The sequence below is a fragment of the Gymnoscopelus microlampas genome (genome assembly GCF_963454915.1).
Source record: "Gymnoscopelus microlampas genome assembly, chromosome: 14".
Taxonomy (NCBI): Eukaryota; Metazoa; Chordata; class Actinopteri; order Myctophiformes; family Myctophidae; genus Gymnoscopelus; species Gymnoscopelus microlampas.
In genome coordinates this window covers 38,134,562-38,142,256 of record NC_139951.1, presented here as the reverse complement: position 1 = coordinate 38,142,256, position 7,695 = coordinate 38,134,562, and positions in this window count along the sequence as shown.

The window sequence follows — 7,695 nt, the reverse complement described above, 5'->3', positions numbered from 1 at the left end:
CAATTGGCTAGTTTATAAAGTGATGACTGATGATGGAAATAATGCCACTGCTTGCATTATTTGCAAATTGACTTTTGTTTTTCTGATTGCCTGCTGGTGCTAATATACTGTCAATTTAACTGAGTGATGCTTCCTGTTCTTACTTCAAACTGTAGACAGAAGTGCTTTTCTCTTTTTCATGCAATGATGCTTGACTTGGATGTTTGCATTAGGCAGTGGTGGAAAGTAACTAAGTACATGTACTCAACTACTGTAGGAGGTATTTTTTTTACTTTACTGGAGTATTTCCAATTTTCTGTACTTTTACTCTATTCCATTACATCTCAGAGGCAAATATTGTACTTTTACTAAACTACAATTATTTGTAAAGTTAGGCCTACTTTGTAGTTTTTGATTAATATTACGAAACATACATTTGAAAATAGCCAATCTACAAGCCCACAGCGACGCGTTGTGAGCTTTTAGATCTGCTATTTTCAAAGCATCTATCTATACAATTGGAGACCGCGCGCATGCGCGACGGTGGTGTACTGTGCCACCCACACACACACACACACACACACACACACACACACACACACACACACACACACACACACACACACACACACACACACACACACACACACACACACAGGTAGAGAGAGAGGTAGAGAGAGAGGTAGAGAGAGAAAGAGAGAGAGAGAGAGAGAGGGGTAGAGAGAGAGGGGTAGAGAGAGAGAGAGAGAGAGAGAGAGAGAGAGAGAGAGAGAGAGAGAGAGAGAGAGAGAGAGAGAGAGAGAGAGAGAGAGAGGTAGAGAGAGAGGGGGGGAGAGAATAAAGCCCAATAGAATAGAGGGAGACACCAGTGTGTACGTGCAGGTATGTGTGTGCCACCTTTTGTACTGTGTCATACCACGGTGTTGCTCGCCAAAACGAACAGACCTACAAGCTTCTGGGGGGCAAGCAACACCCTTTAAACGAAGCTTAACGTGCATGAATGTAAATAACCCAAGGGACAAGGACTGACAGACACACAGATCTCCATATATGGCCATATCTGTCACATCGGCAGTGCCACGTAGGTGTCGAACTCTAGAGGTTTCTAGTTTGTATACATTTGGGAACTTGTGAAATGGGACATTCTGCAAAATTAGTACTTTTACTTTCAGTACTTAAGTATATTTTAATGCGAATATGCGTTTGTAATCTTACTTCATAATTGTCTTCATAATTGTAGTGGAGTAAAAGTACAATATTTGCCTCTGAGATGTATATAGTGGAGTAGAAGTAAAAGTATTGGGATACTCAAGTAAAGTACAAATACCTCAAAATTGTACTTATAACTACAGTACTTGAGTAAATGTACTTAGTTACCTTCCACCACTGTGTGCAGGTCGGATTCTCCCCGAGTCCCCTGGTGTCACACAGCGTCTTCTTCTGACACCGGGCATCGATCTTCATGTGTCGCTGTATGTGTGTCAGGCGATGACAGGGAGGGGGCGGTATAGCCTGATTCACTGTGAAATGCTCAGTGTTCATTTAACTGTGAGAGTTAAATGAACGCCCAGGATTTTACTGTGTAGGGTATGATGGATGGTGGAAGTAGTGTGAGTGTGTGTGTGTGTGAGTGTGAGTGTGAGTGTGAGTGTGAGTGTGAGTGTGAGTGTGAGTGTGAGTGTGAGTGTGAGTGTGAGTGAGTGTGAGTGTGAGTGTGTGCGTGCGTGTGCGTGTGTGTGTGTGTGTGGAGAGGCGGGGCAGGTGACCGGGGGGAGTGAGTGTGTGTGGGAGGGTGACTGTGACATGAGCCATTGTTTCTGGTAACTCACATGCAGAGCTGTAGTGTAGGCTATAATTCATATTTCCTCAGTTTTAGTGCTTAAACATTTCAAAATATTACACTGGAATAAAAGTATGACATTTCAGTCAGACAGCTCTTGGATTGGATTAGAATATATTTTATTGAGCATGCTTCAGCATAGATATAAGAAGCATAGTTTGGCGTCAGGGCTCTGAATCTATTCATTCCCTGTAAGCATGAACATTTTAATAAATGTTACATGCCAAATAGCGTTTACAGGGAATGAATAAAGACCCCCATGGGGATCTAGAAACAGAGCCTACAGGTGGATGCCGGGGAGGCGGTGGGATAAGACTATTCATGGGCAGCAGCATATGCAGGTATAAGCGAGCAGCGGTACAGCAGAGATGTCAGCAGCAGAGCAGCAGCAGCGTCGGCACGTCAGCTCAGCCAGACAGGGAAGCCAGAATGAGCAGGTAGCAGCGCAGTACCTATAACCACCCGACCAGGAGAAAAGTGCATGTGACTATTAGTCACCTGATCGGTTGGCACAATCCCTTGAGTTGCCTGGCCTGAACTAGCTTCGCCTCATTTGTTGGGAAGGCTCTTTTAGAAGCCATCATGCCATCAAGTCTCTTTAAGAAGCTATGTGATGTTACATGCAGTGTGTGTGCGCGTGTGTGTTTGTGTGTAAATGGTACATGGTGCATTTATATAGCGCTTTTATCCAAAGCGCTTTACATTGATTGTGCCATTAACCCATTCACACACACATTCATACACCGATGGCGGAGGAAACAATGCAAGGCACCAACCTACTCATCGGGAGCAATTAGGGGTTCAGCGTCTTGCTCAAGGACACTTCGACACTAACTCTAGGGGAGCGCCCCAGCCCGGGATCAAACTGGGTACCTTGCGGTTTTTCCAGTTCACTCTACCCGGCCACTCTACCCCTGAGCCACTGCCGTATGTGTGTATGTGTATGTGTGAGCGTGTGCGTGTGCGTGTGCGTGTGAGCGTGTGCGTGTGCGTGTGCGTGTGTGTGTGTGTGTGTGTTTGTGTGTGTGTGCATCAGAAGCAGTGGTGGAAAGTAGCTAAGTACATGTACTCAAGTACAGTGAATAATGTATTTGATTTATCATCTTAACAGTATGCATACTGCTACGATGATATATCAAATACATTACACCAGCTCACGGGGCACATATTGTACCACACATAACAATATTTGTAGTCAGGGTTCACCAACTGAGTATTCAAGTCAGACCCAGACAATACAGCATAGCGCCGGCCCAAGGTCAAACACAAAGTCTATATGGGGCCCTCTGTTTTAGTCGAAAACTACCCCCAGGTCCCCGTCAGCAAGATTTGACAACAATAGAAATATATTCATGAAAAATGTGCACTCAATATCAAAATGTGTTAATAATACGTATTACGGAATCAGAATCTGACTCAGAAGGTTTTATTTGTCACTACTCATACAGTAGAAGAAATGTAGTTTTACAAAAGTGTGAGTTATTAAAAACATAGAATGCATCACAGCCAGTAATAAAATTGCAACATCTATCACACTATTAAAAAAGTAAATCATATCTGAGAGGAGCAAAATATGCTACATTTCATACGGTTGTGTGTACTTATTAGATTAACTGATTGGCAAAAATTAATAGATTAATACAAAATAAAAACATATTCTCTCTAAGGGAGGGAGCCCAGAACTGATTGTGGGGCCTTAAACAAATGTTTACTTCATTTTATGGATTGGGCCGAATCATTTCTGCTCAAACACAGACCCACACAATGCAGTACAAAAACCAAAGACACTATCAACATGTCAGAGACAAAGAGGTAGGCAGATGTCAGGCTACCATACAACATCTAGGCCTGTTCCTGACTAACATTAAAGGCCACCAATAATCTAAATTTGTCAGCTGTGTTCTTAAAATAGTCTAAAAGAAACTAGAATATTACAGACAGTCTTGCCTGAATATGGAGGGATGGCGGTTTGGCAGGTTTGAGATTATAGATTCACAAAATATGAAAAATGTTCATAATAAACAAAATAATATGCATAAATGTTAAAAATATATGTGGATTTACTTGGCGTTGGCCTACTGTCAGCGTGCAAAAGAAATTTGGCACTGAGTGGGTTGCGAGATTTGCTGTGGACAGACAGACACACACACACACACACACACACACACACACACACACACACACACACACACACACACACACACACTTACAAAGAGCATACAGTATATAACACACGGCTCGCCTCCGAGCAGACACTCCATAAAAATAAATCAACATTACATCATCTGATTCAACATTCCAAATTATAGATCCTGTACTGGTCCAAATACCACAATGAATGGATTAGACTCAGTCCATAGGATAAAAAGTCAAGAGTAACTCTTATCTTTTCCATTAAATCAGAAGTGAAAAACATAATGGCTCCTATGGAGCATGGATGTACTGACTGTCTGTGTGTGTGTGTGTGTGTGTGTGTGTGTGTGTGTGTGTGTGTGTGTGTGTGTGTGTGTGTGTGTGTGTGTGTGTGTGTGTGTGTGTGTGTGTGTGTGTGTGTGTGTGTGTGTGCGCGTGTGCGCGCGTGTGCATGCATGTGTGAAATGTCAGCTTTTCACCCAGTTTGCTGGCGTTTATTCATTGTAATTGGCTAGTATGTTCCTTTTCAGACACATAGCTACTAAAGAAGGCAGCAGGGCAGCTGCAGTGGTTTTGGACAGTGGTAAGACACGAGGCGAGTAGACAGATATGGTACCATCTTATAATGAGCATCAGTGTGGACCAATTATATGAAGACTAGATGTTCGGGCTGCTACGCGGCCCTCACGTCTAGAGTCCTCACACCTACATCGCACTGCCGATCCGTGTTGGGGGCTTTGTCAGAACCAGTTGTACCTGTCTGTCTGTGTCCCTTTTGTGCCCATATCCCTGATGTCCTCAGTATATGCCCATATATTGGAATACCCATATATGGGCATATTGGTTCTGGACAACTGGATATCCAAACTACTCGACAGCGGGCACCGCACTCCCTCGAGTCCTTGGTGCTGAGCCCGTTGAGTTTGAAGTCACTTGGTCCCATATATAGAAATGACCATATATGGGCATAGCGGTCGGATCTGTGGCTCTGGACAACCGGATCTATGTATCTGTCTGTCCTTGTCCTTTTATGCCCATATATGGAGCTGACTGATTTATTTGCGGCTGATGCCATGACGACACATTTAGGTTAGACAACACACTCCATATTTGGGCGTAGCTGCATTGGAGACTCCTTATATGGTTATGGTTGAGTCAGAGTGATGTCAGAGGTCCGCCTGCCCGCGGCCCAACCACCACCCTCCCAAGCCAATTTCAATGTACAGTAGGATAGGATAAGGTTGAAAATGTACGCTTCTTTTAAGAAACTGTATGGTCCATTTTAGGGATGTCAGAAATCGTATTACAAGATTTTTCCAGGCATGAATATGGGAATTATAATGTAATATTTACAATCACAGGTAGGAAGGATATATACGTGTTTCGACCACCCCCTAACCTTTTGTTTTTACCTCTTTTTTCCCAAAATCTTAATCATAGGGGTCCCCAAACCTAATCCCCCTGTAATTCGAAACACGCGCATCAGGGCTGACAGTTATTCTATTGGGTCCATGTTTAAACTCTCTGAGTATTTAACACTGAGGATTTTATTGTGTACTTACTTACCAAAGCAACGAGAGGCTGCTGGACACAGACAGGTCGGCCATGCCAGCTGCTAGCTATTAGTTCCAAGTGGACAGGCAGCTCTACCCTGGGCCTGGGTGAGGCTTTGTCAGGGCTGGGCTATGGTCGCTGTATCTCCCACATTGTTTCACATGAGGAAGCAATCGCCCTGCGGATAAAAGGCACACACCGGTCCTACAGCTCTTCACATGCTGTCCTCTTCTGTGAGGCAGCAGGGGGATGTTTAATTTACACACCGCTGTACTACGAAGTGTATAAATCAGATAGAAGTTCTTTGGATCCACCAGTTGTTCTTATAATCTCATTCAACTTGAACACTAAAGCATAATTGCTTTGCTTTTTAATATCAGCTGAATGGACAACAATGCTGCACTAAATCAGGCATATTGAAAAACATTATTTCATAGAGTGCGTGCGTGCGTGCGTGCGTGCGTGCGTGCACGTGCGTGCGTGCGCGCATCCATGTGCGTGTGTGTAAGCCAAAATCTTCCTATCAACTGTGAGCCTATACAACAAAGCGATCCCAATTAAGGATCATGGTGCTTAACACAGATGTGCATGGAATAATTATGCATGCTGACTTTAAATCAAAGAAAACATACTAACTTTATCTTAGCCTGAGCATCATGTTCATGTTAATTAATGTGAATTAGGATTGCATTTTGGTGTACATGTGTATTATTAGGTTGAGTTTTGCACAATTTATGTCTTTAAACCCTGTCTGTACTAACCTATGTACAGAATCGTTATTCTGTCTGTTAGTTACTTGCACCATGCACCTGCTCCCAAATGCAAAGTCAGGCAAAGTCACTCTGGATAAAAGCGTCTGCTAAATGCCTAAATTGTGAATTATAAACCATATGTTATCCATTGGTGCATGCATGCGTGTGATGTGTGTGATAAGTAGTAAAATATTTTCACAGGCAAAATATTTTGTATCTTAATTTAATTTGTGTGTGTGTGTGTGTGTGTTACTGTCTGTTACTTTTATTCTTTTTTTGGGCTATTTCTGCTCTCAGACAGGAAACCAAGGTCATGGAGAAGGGAGCCATATGAGACATAAAGAGAGTCGCAATTAATTAAATTAATTAATTTAGACCTGACACTAATCCATGGGGGAAATTCAGTTTTCAACTTCAACAAGTTGTGTGTTGCCAAAGCGGTCAGACTGTGGGGGGGGGGGGATAGTTAGGGATTGGGTGTCCTGCTCAGGAACACCTCTACACATTGCCGGGGCTGGGAATCAAAGCTGAGACCTTCCGTTTCCACGGCAGCCTACCCATTCAGCCCCAGAAGTATGAGGTCAGACAATCCCCTTGGCTAACCGTCCCCCTCCCAGATCCTAACCTTGACCTTAAAAAATAAACCTATTCTACACCTAACCTTACCTTACCTACATTTAACTAGCTCTAACCTAGTGCTTGAACAGCACTATTTATGCTGTGTTAGCTGACAGCTAGCCTGTCATTTCCATTAGTCTCTCACTGTTTGGCGGCCAATTGAAGAGGCCTTCACACATTCACAATCACACTCTATGCTGACGTGTGTAATGAAACTGCAGCAGTTGCTGCTACTGATGTTTGCACAAACTCCTCCACCCTATAGTCTCCACCTGCTTTGGTTCTGCTCTGCATGAATGAATTTCAGTTGTAAATTAATCCCTATGGGGGTTAGCTAATGGCTATGCAATGCTCCAATCGTGCATGTTTTATCGTGTGCTGTGTATTTCATGCTATGCTGCATGGAGCATCCCCAATAGTAAAACCATACTGCAAGTCGAAATATACTAGTACTGCCATAAGCAAACAATTACACACGCACTCGCGCACACACGCACACGCACACGCACACACACACACACACACACACACACACACACACACACACACACACACACACACAGGAATCACTCACTAATCTCACTAATGTAATGATTGATTCCTCACAGAACTAATCTAACGCCTAAACACAACTTTTACCTGGGACCAGCTGTCAATTTGTCTGTCCAACACTTTGGTCCCAAACAACGTATCTACTGGCAAGCCAGGAAATTATTCAAAGAGGATGGGCCCTACATATTTTGGTGACACCGCATGGCCTTTCATCAAGCACCACCCTTAGGCCAGAATGTCCACTTGCACAAAAGATATCTCATAATG